This window comes from Passer montanus, unplaced genomic scaffold (assembly GCF_014805655.1).
Source record: "Passer montanus isolate IOZ18808 unplaced genomic scaffold, ASM1480565v1 scaffold71, whole genome shotgun sequence".
NCBI classification, from domain to species: Eukaryota; Metazoa; Chordata; class Aves; order Passeriformes; family Passeridae; genus Passer; species Passer montanus.
In genome coordinates, this window is record NW_024372259.1 from 3,820,093 (window position 1) to 3,833,500 (window position 13,408).

Genomic DNA, 13,408 nt, shown 5'->3' on the forward strand with positions numbered 1-13,408 from the left:
CTTGAGAGAGCGGAAGGAATGGGTTGGGGGCTTAACTGAACTTTGCAGTTTATACTAGTGCTTCATTTTTTTAAACTTAATTTTATTTTCCTAATATCTAGCCATAATAACTTTTACTGCTTTATAGGCTTTTTATTGAAGAGTAATGTAATGAAGGGTTGAACACTGAACCTTCCCCAGCATCTCAACATTGCCTATTAATGGGTTTCCCCCTCTACCAAGCAGCAGGTCACCTTTTTCCTTGGAGTATCTGTTTTAATTAAAATACCTCATTGAGATCTGTATCATGATCACTGAAAGACCTTGTGCTGGTGAGGCAGATGTCCTTTGTTGTTTTATTGCCTTTGAGAACGTTCTCTGTTGTGCCAATCCCACATCAATCTGTGTGCTTTTGATATAAAAGATGGTGCTTTTACAGTTATTTTCTGTCCAGCTCTCTAAACAAGAATATAAAGATATGTCAGTTTTCCAGATGAATTATTCCACTACATCTCTGTTAGATCAATTAAGTAGAAATTTTGATTCTGTATTAAAAACTTCTAGCTTTTCCTGTTTGTGTGCCATTACTAAGTCAGTCTACAGATATTTTAGATGACTGTGCAGCAGTTTCTTCCATAACCTTTTCCTAACCTTATTCCCACCTCTACAGCCACTTCTCCCGGTCACCATGTGTTGTAGCTATCAACAGGTCTTTTTACTTTCTCATTTTCATCTTTGAGATACTCTGAACTGCTTTTTTCAGCTCCTTGCTAGGTTCTGCTCCCTTCCAGCCCCACCTGCCCTTCAGGACATGAACAGCAGAGAAAGGAGTGTCATGATTCTGTAGTTAACAGTTCTTTAAGAAGTCCAGAAGAGGCCATTGAGGTGCTCGGAAGGCTGGAGAGCCTTTCCCATGAGGACAGGCTGAGGGAGTTAGGGTTCTTCAGCCTGGAGAAGAGAAGGCTCCAGAGGGACCTTAGGACACCCAAAGTGCAACTTAAAGGAACTCCAATAGAGCAGGAGAGATACTTTTGACAAGGGCTTGGAGTGATAGGAGAAGGGGTGATGGCTTTAAATTGATGCAGAGTGGGTTCAGATCAAATATTAGAAAGAGATCCTTCCCTGGGGGGTGGTGAGGCCCTGCACAGGGTGCCCAGAGAAGCTGTGAATGCTCCATCCCTGGAAGTGTCCAAGGCCAGCTTGGACAGGGTTTGGAGCAACCTGGGATGGTTGAAGGTGTCCCCGCCCATGGAAGGGGGTGGGATGAGATGAGCTTTCACTCCCTTCCAACCCAAACCATTCTATGGTAGGATTTTTCCCTTTTGAAGCTGTGATGTCTGTGTGGATGTTTGTGTGAGGGCAGTGAGGACTTTCTTAAACTGCAGTAAGCTGAGAATTTGCAGCCTAATTGAAATCAATTAAAAATGTTTTTTATGGAACTCAGTGCCTGACATCAGTCAACTTTTGTGCTAAATGATCCAAATAATGAAATAATGAAGACTTTTTGGCTGTGTTGTTTAAACTGAGAGAATTTAGTATCCAATGGTAATTCGAGTATAATTATTTTAGATTGAGGGGCATGCATCTGTTATGGTATATAAAATTTTCCTCCTTTTCAATGAGCAGAAGAAAGATTCCATAACGTGCTTTTCCTCAAGGTGACCTTGTGTCTTAGTGTTCTGAAAGGGTCTGGGATGTTGTTCATGCCTGCAGAAGATATCAGAAATCACTGATACCAGAGTTTCCCATCTTCACTTCCTTTTTTAGGAGGAGGTAGTGTCAGTTCTGTAAGAGTGCAGTGTACAGTTCCAGTCACTTCACAAACAGCGTGCTTCTTTGCAAAAAGCACCTACAAGTGGTGGTCTTTGTCCACACACAAACTGGCCAGGGTTGTCTTTGCTTTTCTGTAGTTCCTAACTTGAAAAACACTTCTTGCACCAAACGTCTTTTGCAGGAGATGTGGGAGGTGAATGGAAAAAAGAAGTGAGTGCAAGAAAAACAAGGGGACTCAGGAGTCACCTGTAAAGGCTTTGTGCAGACTGTATTTTTCCTCTTCTGAATTAGTTTTTTCCCACCTGCATTTCCAAAGTGCGATTTCAGGGAAGATTGAAATGTATTTTGAGGTCTTCATTTTTCACTAGGGAATGTGAATTTCTTTTAAATGTAAATTTTTCCAGGCTTATAACACTTGGTTTGGAGAAGATTTTTTTTTTTCTTTTTTGAGTAATGGCAATTAGTTCTGTAGTACATTTATTTAAATATACATGCATTTAGCCTTGTCTATTGTCATGTACTTTTTTCCTGGTAATTACCAGTAATTATATTTTGGTAATGTATTAGTATAAAAACCTCATTATTTCAAGCTGTTTCAGTATAATGTATTATTAGACATTTAAAACAAATCTAAACTGCTAGACAATCTAACTTTTGGAAGCTTGGGAATATCCTTAAAGGAGCACAGAATATTATTTCAGCAAAAGTAATTAATTGAGACAATAACTAAAATATACATTCAGTTTGAGTAATGTAAATGCAGAGAATGGATCACAGAAAATCATATTGCTGAATAGGATGCTAAAATAGCACTTGGGCAGACATAGAAAATTTTTAATGAACTTTTTATTTCAGTATTTTATTTCAATACTTTTGAGGCTTTTCGAGGCCAGAGGGGAACTGGCTGAATTGTTTTATTTGTTTTATACTGTATTTTAAAAATTTAATTGCATGGACAACTTTGCAATATGCTGTCCTCCCTGCTTTGTATCTTTGAGTGTCCTGAAAACAAAATGTTTGTCTAAAATGTTCTTTATTGCTTTAGAACATGTTAAAGGATGATTTCTGATAACAGAATTACTGTGTGTGAAATGAGCTCATTGACAGCTAATAAGATGGTTTACACAAGTAAGGCTTAGTTGTATGAATTCAATTTTCAGAATCCATCATAGAACCAACTTCCTTGTGAAAAATACAGATTTCGATAGTTTCACTATTCTAGATTCCTTACTGAAATTTGATTGTGTACGAATATTTGTAAGTAGCCATCTTGTTTTCCGTAATTCAATTTTCAGAATCCATCATAGAACCAACTTCCTTGTGAAAAATTACAGATTTTGATAGTTTCACTATTCTAGATTCCTTACTGAAATTTGATTGTGTACGAATATTTGTAAGTAGCTGTCTTGTTTTCACTTGGATTTTTGTTGTGACCACACTGCTTTCCCATGGAAACACTCTCAAAATGGCTTTTGGAGATGGATTTTTCCAGCAGCAGTTCCTCCTTGGTTGCAGTATCTGTAAAAGCTAACGACATTAAGGAGTAATGGAGTATATCTTTCAAAGCACAAGTAACGAGTAATAGGGGTGTTTTGACATAGTGTTTAAAGAAAAAAAACACCCATGGAATTTGGTTTCCTGCCCAGAACTTTGACTGACTGTCTGGGAATTCACTGCCGTGTGTCAGTGTTATGTAGAATTGGTGTACGCACGCTGCAGTGATTCTTCACAATTGTTACAGTGTCCTGCAAGTTTAGGCCAGGGAACTGATAGTGTCCAATATTTTGAGTCAGCATTGATAAGGACTTACACTGTGTAGGAAGTGCTGCACAGTCAATATTTGCCTTTCTTCCAGAGAGGCAGCGGTTCATCTTCCTTGTCCGCGTACTGTAAAAATTCACCATTTATGCAGGCATCTTTCAACTTTTGCATTTCAATGCAGCTTTTTTGTTGCCTTCTGTGTTTGCCTGTATTATATAATAATGTCATTACCTGTATGGAGTTCTCAAGCTCTTGGAGACTTCCAAAGCCATTGTACCTTTTGTGGGTTCTTTGAAACAGCTGAGCTTCAGCATGTGTAGCCAGTGCTTCTGAAGCAAAGCTTTACACCTTGTTTATTGAATCTTTAAAAATCTTATTTTCACAATATCGTTTCACCAACAATAGCTATCCAAGCTGCATGTTACAAATTTTTAGAGCATGATGACAATAGTTCTTACAGCTATTGTGATCATTGGTTAGAGGTCTTTTCCTTAGGAAAGAACTCCTCGTGTGCTCTTGGGGAAGCCAACTGACAGTATCTTAACAAAAGTGATTAAGTAAATGCAGGTGTTTGTCATCTTAACATAACTTTCAGTCTACACAATGGTGTATTCAATCTGTATTTCCCTCCCTAAGCAAACAGTGTGGAATAAAAGAGGGTGTTAGGTATGAATCAGAGTAGTAGTTGATTGCAGGAATTCAGACATGGGAGAACTGGAATTCTTTAAAGATGATGTTATTTCATACAGAGGAGAAATGACATATTTTTAAATGTCACTGCAAGAAAAGACAAGATTTGGCGTTAGTCTGGATTGGAAGAGATATGGAGAAAAGTAGAAAAACAATTAAAAATACTTTTGAATTACTAGTAAGGTTTTTATTTTGGGATAGCCAAAGAATATGAGTGTGAGAGTCTTAAATCTGGCAGTTACTGAAGACTTCATCCCCCATGCAAAAGCAAGGGAAATGCCTCCTCCCAGGTGCCAATACTCTTGAGAGATTCTCGACTTGCCCAGCTTTCTGTGCTTGTCGCTCACAGCGATGACAGTGGAGTCTCTGGTTGGCTGAGAGCTTGTTGCTGCTGTGCTAAGAATGAATCTGGCAGCCAGAAGCATCACAGATGTTGTCTCCTGACTTCAGCACCCCACTTCCCCTGTGCCCCTCGCAGTGCTCAGTGGCAGTCCAGCTTTGTTCCCAGCTCTTGGCTGTGACAGTGCATCATCTGCCTCAGCACAAACCTCTGCCTGTTGCCTCTTACTTACGTGGAGAAACTGATCCCACATGGCTGAGGATGTGCTGTTGATGCCTTGAGAGCCTGGCTGGACAGAATTACAAAATAAAGTAGGTATTTATTGAAAGGTTTTCAATAGGTACACCTTGGGCAGTGCTGGAGCCTCGCAGAGGCTGCACCCAGGATGGATGATGGTCATGAGTTTTTCAGACAGATATAAGTTTGGTTTATTTGCATATCAGAGCAAATTTTACCTGAAGTTAAATTTTAGCTTCGGGTAATGAAGTCATTTACTAGAAGTTTTCCCCCCTCAATTCACTGTTGTTTACATATTTGGGGGCCTGAGACAGTAACATGTCTTTGAGTTTCAAGCCTAGAGAGAATTTTTTTGTCCAATTAAAATGGGACAACAGTAGCTGACAGGCAATGGAATTTTAGAGTTATACGCTAAAGCACTAATGATCTGAAAAATATAAAAGCTAAAACTTAAGGCATTACTTTGAGTTTGTGCTTACAGAGTATTTGTTTGCCTATTTCTGCCTGAGCTGGCTGCAAAGGTGGGTTTGGATGAGCAGTCCTGGACATGGCACAGCCTGCTGTGCACCTGCAGGAGTGCCAAGGATGGCCAGGCTCTCAGGCTTTAGTGTTAGGGGTGTTATCCTTCACTGTGATTCAGCAAGGGCACAAGGGTAGGCTTGGATGAAGCTGACAAAGGTGATCTGTCAATAAATAACCCAAGGTCTGCCACCCCATGAAAGGCAGTGACAACCCTTGAACAGTCTGGTTATTTCAGTGGGAGGATGTCTCCGTCCTTCCAGAGGTGTTGTGCTTCCCCAAGTGTGCTGCCTCCTGCTGAGCTATCTGCCTGAGCTCAGCACCTGCCAGGCTGTTCCAAGGGAGCACATGGCCAGGACAGTGGAGTTTGTCCCTGTTTCAGCTGTGTATTTTGGAGGTGTGCTGTAGGGTTGACATCCTTTCCCTTGGGGTGTGATGCTGCAACAGGCCCTCTGTTTTCTGTATTATGCTGCAAGGGAGCAGCAGATCAGCACAATCAAAATGATTTGCAATGTGTCCAGTGTCCTTCATGGAACACACTTCTGCCTGTGACAAACATACTGTTATCAGGAAGGAGCAACACTTCTGCATTTAATCTGCAGCATCTGCATATTGACAACCACCACATTTGGCAGCTCTACTGCACACACTCCTGGTGGGAGGGGTCAGGAGGAGACCAGCACTGCCTGGCACCTTGCAGCCACTTTTTTTGATGGCAGTAACTTTGATGGAGCCAGTCCAGAGAAGGGCAACAAAGCTGGTGAAGGAGCACAAGTCATATGAGGAGAGGCTGAGGGATCTGGGGTGGCTCAGCCTGCAGAGGAGTCTCAGGGATGACCTTATTGCTCTCTGTAACTATGAGAAAGGAGGCTGTAGGCAGATGGGGTCAGTCTCTTCTCCCAGACAACCAGCAAGACGAGAGGAAAGGGACTCAAGTTGAACCAGAGAAACCTTGATACCAATCTTTTTAAAAAATTCTTGGATGTTCTACTAACCTTTTTTTCCACATTGCCATGCCCCTGTTTGGCAGGTTCCCTTTGTTGAGTTGAGTCAATCCCCACTCACATTCCAGTACTTACTGGGGCAGGTGATGGGCATTCAGAGGTGGCTTCTGGTTGAGGAGGGTTTGAGAACAGAGAAAACTTAAGGTGAGTTTGAGGAGCAGCTTTGGCTCTGAGCTTCAGGAGTGATTCAGTCTGGGACAGCTTCATGGGAACATTCCTGATGAATATTTCTAAGGAGATTTCAATCTAATATTGGTTTACAAGAACAGCAGGTTTTGCTGCACATCGCTGCAATTATTTTAGGATATCTTTGGTCAAATTCTGAGACACATCTTAAAACCTTCTCTTGAAGATTTGATGGCATTATGTGACTTAGCATTTGAAGGTAATGTTTTTGATATGAAGTAGAAATTGTGCTTGGTTGTTGTGACGTTCTCAGTTTTCTTTGTTTATTAGTTATAGGAATATCCCCAGGGCTACTTAGTTTACAAAAAAAAAACCCAAACAAATATGTTGTTGAGATAGAGTAGTCAGGTGATTTTTATCACTGGTGTTATAATCAAACAGTTTTTCTTTGACAAAATTGATAAGCTAGAGTATATTTATACATATGATGTGGAGCAAGGAAGGAGATAGCTTCAGACAGTTGTCTCAGAAGTTAATGTTTTCCATGACCCAAGTATCTTGGCTCAATTAAAAAAAAAAAAAAAAGAGAAAAAGAAAAAAAGAAAAAAGTGAAATGTACCTTTCAAAAAGAGCTGCTATTAAAAAAAAACAACTAAAAAGGAGGGGTGCTGGGGGAGAAGTCTTGACACGAGAAGCTCTGTCACAGCAGAGTTTCTCTCGGATGTCTGGAAAAAGTCTTATACTTCTGGGATGCTTTCCAAAATATTTTCAATGACCATTGCCACAGGCGTGAACTTCTTAATGCATTTTGCAGTAATCTCAACCACAGTGAAATTGATTGCTTTCTGAAAGCTTTTAATGATAACAAGCAAGTAGAGCAGCATAAGTGCCATGAGCTAATTTGTGTGTGTGCATTATGTTGCATGTTTAGGAGTCCTGCAGAGACAGATGCATCACCTCAGGAAAATCCTGCTTAATGTTTTTTACAGAATTATGTAATTGCAGATTTATCATTTTACATCTTGCAGGAGAGATCTTTTTTCTGCATACACAAAGGATGAGGGGTCTCTGGAGATACTTCTGTTGGTACCCAGGGAAAGGTCTCTGGTGGCTTCCTGAGTTTGAGCTTTTCTAGGGCTCACTTTAGAGAAGCTGAAATAGATAAAAGGCAAGAGGAGTTTTAGGAAATGCCTTTCCAGCAGACAAAAAGGTACCTTATCAAAGGTGCATCTTCTTCATGTGCCTACCAGGGAATTTCAGGAGGCTTTTAAATGAAAGATTCTCTTTCTGTCTTCAAGTTAAGGGCTTTGAGGAAGCTGAAAATACAGTGCAATTACTTGAACTTTTTCTGTATTATCTTATTATTCCTAATGCAAGAGTTAGAGAGGTTCATCCACCCAGACCATCACCTTTCCAAGACTGAAATCTGAGCTGCACTTCAATTCAAGAGAAGGGGTTTCAAGAATTACATTTTTTCTGTAAGTGAAAAAAAATCCCACCACCAAAATATGTGTGTATACATACATATATTTATCACAGTATTTTTATACACACACATGTGTGTGTGTGATAATGAAAATTGTTAATGCAGATTGCCAGCTGAGAAGCCTGATCTCACAGACCCTGGTGTGTCACTGTCCCTCTGTGCCAGCACAGACATGCTGCTCCTTCATCCTGCACTGCTTCCACAAACCACTGTGGTTGTTGGATGGTCTGCAGAGGTGAGGAGTGAAAAACAAAAACTTGAGCACCAGCAGAGAAAAACAAGCTGTCCTAAGCAGTCTTCTAGCAAGGGATAAAAAGGTCAGAGGATACATTTATCCCCCTCTACCTTTGGAGCAGCCGCCTGGTGCATCCAGCAGAATTTTTCCAGACTGTCACTGGCTCATCAGTCAGGCCTTTCTCTCAGTTTTAAATGCCAACATCACTTCAGTTCAGAGGAATTGCTGGCTTCTTTCCCAGACAAGATTTCCCAAATTCAAAATGACCTTTCAAGATCCTAACTAATAGGAGCTAAACAGAGATTTCCTCTTCATCAGGCCCTTTCTCAGATTGATCCTTTTACTGACAGCACAGAGCAGTGAAAGACCAGCCCTTCACTTGTGATAATAAACACCTCTTTTGGAGAGGGGCAAACTTAACATTGAATTTGTTATATACTCCAGGAACTATTGCCCTTGTGTTTGATGCACTGATTCTGTAAAGGCAGGGGGGAGTACCAGTGGAATTACTGGATTTCCTTCTTTTAAAAATTATTTTTTTGTTTAATGCAGCCATTCAGACTCTGCAATGGGATGACTAGACAGCCCCCCTCATTACTGAGGGAAATTGGGAAAAGATGTGCAGGCAGCAACCCCATGGAATTAGGCAGGTACAGCAGGTTTGTCAGCTCCCACTTCAGGGTCAGCTTGGCTGATCAGTTCAGCTCTCCCCAGGGATTCTGTGCCCATCCTCTCTTCCAGGCAAGGAGAAGGAGGAATCTGGGGCTGCCTGGCTCTGAGCAGGGGGATTGTGAGGTTCTGCTGTAGGAATTCCAACTGCAGCTTCAGCTCCCTGGAAACCTATCTCTGCAAAACAGAGATGTAGAGATCTATCCTGATGTCCTTCTGGGAAGTCTTGAAATGTGGCAGGATGGAAAACTGCTTTCAAGGGAGAATCAGTGACCATTACTTGTTGAAGTATTTTGAATGCAGAGTTGTGAACTCTCGTTTTTCTATTCCTGAAAAAAAATTGGCAAAAGAAAAATGCAGAAGCAAATATAAGGCTGGTTCTTATGAGAGAAAAACACTGTGGAAAATGAGTGACACTCTGTAAAATGAACGATTAGGCCACACTAAGGACTGATTTGCCGTTAGCATCAGGTTTAGTCCCATAACTGAATTCTGAAGGAACAGCAGAGATATAACAAGGCTCTTACATTTTTTTAATAATATGTTGTGGAAAAAGATACTAAAAGATTGGAAGAAAATTGCAATTGCCAGAAGTATGCATAATTGCCTAAAAAATAGTACAAATGCAAAATATAGAAAGATAATAACTGAAACCTGAAATAGCTTGGTTCTGTCATGAGATCTTTCTTTCAGCTATGGCTTCAGGTTTGGCATTTTCAGCTTTGATTTATATAAGAAACTCAATATTTTGACCATGGTGAAAGATAAAGACTTGGAAGACTGAAGGAATAGAAGATTTGGTATTTGTGCTCTGTTCTTTTAACAGCCCAGCTTATCAGCCTGGGCCGTTGTCACATTTTTGTCAAGAAATTTTCAATTTGGAGTTGACTGTAGAAGACTGGAGGAGAAAGGTGCATAGATGGAAGAAACATGTTCTCATCTGCAACTTGTTAAATATTCTTTTGCAGTGCTTTTCATAAAAATGCTAGAATATTTAGGTACACATTGTTTTTCTGGTAAAGCAGCTCCAGTTGACTGTAGAAGACTGAAGGAGAAAGGTGCATAGATGGAAGAAACGTTCTCATCTGCAACTTGTTAAATATTCTTTTGCAGTGCTTTTCATAAAAATGCTAGAATATTTAGGTACACGTTTTTCTGGTGAAGCAGCTCTTTCTTCATTTTATAGATGTGTTAGAATTATGTTTTCTACATCTGTACCCAGGAGCATGCTTAGGCCTGAATCCCACACTGCTAAGTAGTCTGTAATAAAATAACTTGCTTCATTTTTCTTCAGAATGTTGCAGTAGTGTCTGGGAATCTCATCCTTCATTTTTCAAAGTATGCTTTAAAGCCAAGTGTGATGAAGCAGAGACCATTGTGAAGAAGTTGTGTGGCTTTGTCAACTGAGAGAGAAATATAAACTGAAACAGAAACATAGGAACATTCTCTTGGGTATATTTAAGGTCAGAATATGGTAAACTCTTGGATATTGATTTGAATACTATAAAGGTTGCTATGAGGCATCTTAATAGTTTTCACTTTCATCATATGCCACAGTGTAGGCTGTTGGCACTGGCAGCCAGAGCTCTGAGGTGTAAACAAGGCTGAGCCTTTCCTTTTTGGGAGTAAACAGGCACAGACCACCAGCAGTTCCTTACATTTCTATTCTTTCTCTTCTCCTTTCATTAATAAGGATCACTCTGGCTCATCAGGTTCACAAGGCACTGCTTCTTGTGTCTCTGTAGAATTGGACACTGCTCTGGCCATATAAAATAATACAGTACTGTACAGTAGCTTTGCTTTGGGACTGTTCTGCCTCTGCTGCTTAACTGCTTTGCCAGGTAGTTGCTTGACTTGGATGTTCCATCTATACATTTTAGAGCCCTGATTGCAGGATATTTAATGATGCCCTGCCATCACTGGCTCTGGCAGAAACAAGGTTGAGCACGATGCCTGAGTCAGGTAGGCATTATCCCTGAGTATGAATGCAGAACAAATGCAGAGAGCAGTACAGTGTCGGTCTGAAAACCTAGTCCAGAGGCAGAAATGCTAAGTTTTTTATCTGCTGTTACCCAGCTTTATTTCAAAGCTCTTCTTCCTCAGTTTATGATTTTAAAGCAGTTCACTCTTTTGCCTAATCAATGCCTCATACTTGTTAATGCCTCATCCTAATGGCAGAGGCATTTTGTGTATATCTACATTTGCTTTCAATGCACAGTAAATTCTCCTGAGATTTGTGCTCTCAGCTGATGCAGAGAATGAATCCTGCTGTAAACCAGCCTTTGTTCCAACTGGGAGCTTGATTTCTTTGAACTTGGGGTCCCCATATAGACAGGTTTTGGTTAGTGTCATGACCCTCCATTTCAAAGCTGGTGTTCTATAAGACATTGGTAATTGGTGAGCAAACCAGCTCAAGTCTCTTGATGCAGCTGAAAGTGCAATTGGGCCAATGCTTGGCTCAGTCCTGCATTTCAGAACCTGAACATCGTGTGCTTGAGGTGTGCTGCATAAACTTGAATTCTGTTCCTTGTGGAAAAGAACCTGTGCTGCTGCTGCTGCTGTGCCTTAGCCAGCCTGAAGTGACAGAAGAATACTATACTTTGATAGCTGGAAGAAGCTGAAGTCATTAAACAATCTCTATCTTTGAAGCAAGGGAGTTCTGTTCCTCTTATCCGTTTTGCTGATGTTGTGTCCAAGGTTTCTTTTGCTGTTTTGACTGAGCCTGAAAGTTCCAAAAGCACAGAACGCTTTCTGAAGCAGTTCCTGCCCCTGGCTGAAAATGCAGTGGAGTTCATTAGCCTGGAAGTGCTGGCTGAGACCCTGCTGGGGGAAGGGGAGCTGCTGTTGTATTTTTTGTATCCCTTGTGCCATTTTGGACTTGAGCAGTATTTATTTTTAGTACATTTAAACAGTGCAGAAGGAAGGGGCAGTTGTAATATGGCATATTTACATCATGCTGTCAGTTCCTGGCAGCTCCCTTGCCTGTCAGAGAACAGAACTGGTCCATTAAGGATGTGAGTGCTACTTATGCCCACGAGTGGTGAAACATCGTCTCCAGGGTGGGAAGGCCTCCCCAGGCCAGCAGGTTCATTTGTTTTTCTAAGGTGGAGTATGGGGAATTTTTTTCATGTCCCAGGGACAGGAATGGGCCATTCTACCTCCCACTTTTTCCTTCTTCTCCTCTACTCTGGAAAAAGAGAGGCGAAGTCTCTACGTGAGATCAGCATGTGCTGGTTTTTCCCCTCATGTCACGTTGAAGTTCTCTGCCCCTTTATAAAAATAAAAATCTATAAATAAAAAAGAACAAATGCTGAGGGGGACAAACTGGACCCACAGTTATGTGCATGTAGTCACTCGTCAAAGTGTGCCTAGCCCCATTCCTCCCAGGCTTCATGCATTCCCTGTTTCTTATGCTTCAGCTTCTCAGGCTGGGAAACATGCACAAACAGTCCTGGCTGGAGTTTTTTTTGCCCTACCATAACATAATATTAATTGAGCTTAGGGTGAAATGTTGGGCTCATCTGCTGTTCAATTAGCTCATGCTCCATTTCTGTATATTCTCTCCCACTTTGGAGGGAAAATAAAATTGCAATGGGTTTTGCTGCCACACTTTAATGTCACAGTAACACCTTTCTCCTGGAATTAAGCAGTATTTAGCTCTGATCTCTCCTGTGTGACTCTGTTTGCCTCAATCACAGGCACCCTGTGATTTCCCTTTCTTGGAAACTGCCCTGTCTCAGCATGTGGGTAGGAGGCCATGTAAATAAATACCAACCACTTCTTAGACTTCTGTAGGCATTTCCTTTTTCCTGGTGGTGCAGAAGAAACACTTTCTCACAGTTTGGCATCAAACATTTATATAACTGTCCCTCTTGTAGAATTTTTGTTTAGACAATCAGATTCTTGGTATAGTTTTTTCATCAGTTTCTATTTTTATTCATCTGTGGTTGCTTGATTTGTCAGTAAATAGTGTCTATCAGAAGAAACATTTCATCAGAAACTTCTTACATTTTCAGTAATTGAATAGTAAATCATGGTAAGTCTCTTCTGTAATACTGAAAGATAAGTTTTAAAGAAAAAAAATTGAACATCTTGGAGCTTTTTCCTTAGCTCTGGGGAATATATCTGCCCAAATGGAATATTTCTGCCCAAAAGATTTTTTATATATACAAATATATATCTATATATCTATATAGCTATATAGCTATATAGCTATATATATATAACCTGCCTTAAGTTTTTGACATAGAATACAAAGTACCTTACATTGCCTTGCAGTCCAGCTTTCAGCTGAAAAAGATAATATTTGCTTTTGATACAAGGTTTAATATATGCTACAGTATTTTTCAAGTGTGTGTCCCTTTGTCCTGGCAGCAGAGATAATACATTGTTATCCTTTTATTTACTATACTAGTTAGGACATTATAAATTTATAGTAGCAAAAGAGATCATATCAATACAAATCAGTATTAGAGGATAGGTACTTCTAATTTGCATATATACATATTTATAAAGTCTTCATTTAGTGTTGTTTATAATTTTTAAAATTGATAAATTATGAATTTTAAAGGCTTAGTTTTATTTGTCTC

General features: G+C 40.2%; 1 protein-coding gene across 8 annotated transcripts in view; it reads left to right on the plus strand.

Annotated features, from left to right (window-relative positions):
- The window catches only part of DNM3 (dynamin 3), a 174,049-nt gene that overhangs the window by 89,839 nt on the left and 70,802 nt on the right, over positions 1 to 13,408 (plus strand). Inside the window, exon 17 of one of the 8 annotated variants that reach the window (XM_039730228.1) lies at positions 128 to 201. The exons of the other annotated variants lie outside the window; for them this stretch is intronic. The gene's annotated coding sequence lies outside the window, so the exon portion shown is untranslated. Of the gene's footprint in view, positions 1 to 127; positions 202 to 13,408 lie in introns of those variants that run through there. 8 annotated transcript variants of the gene reach the window in all.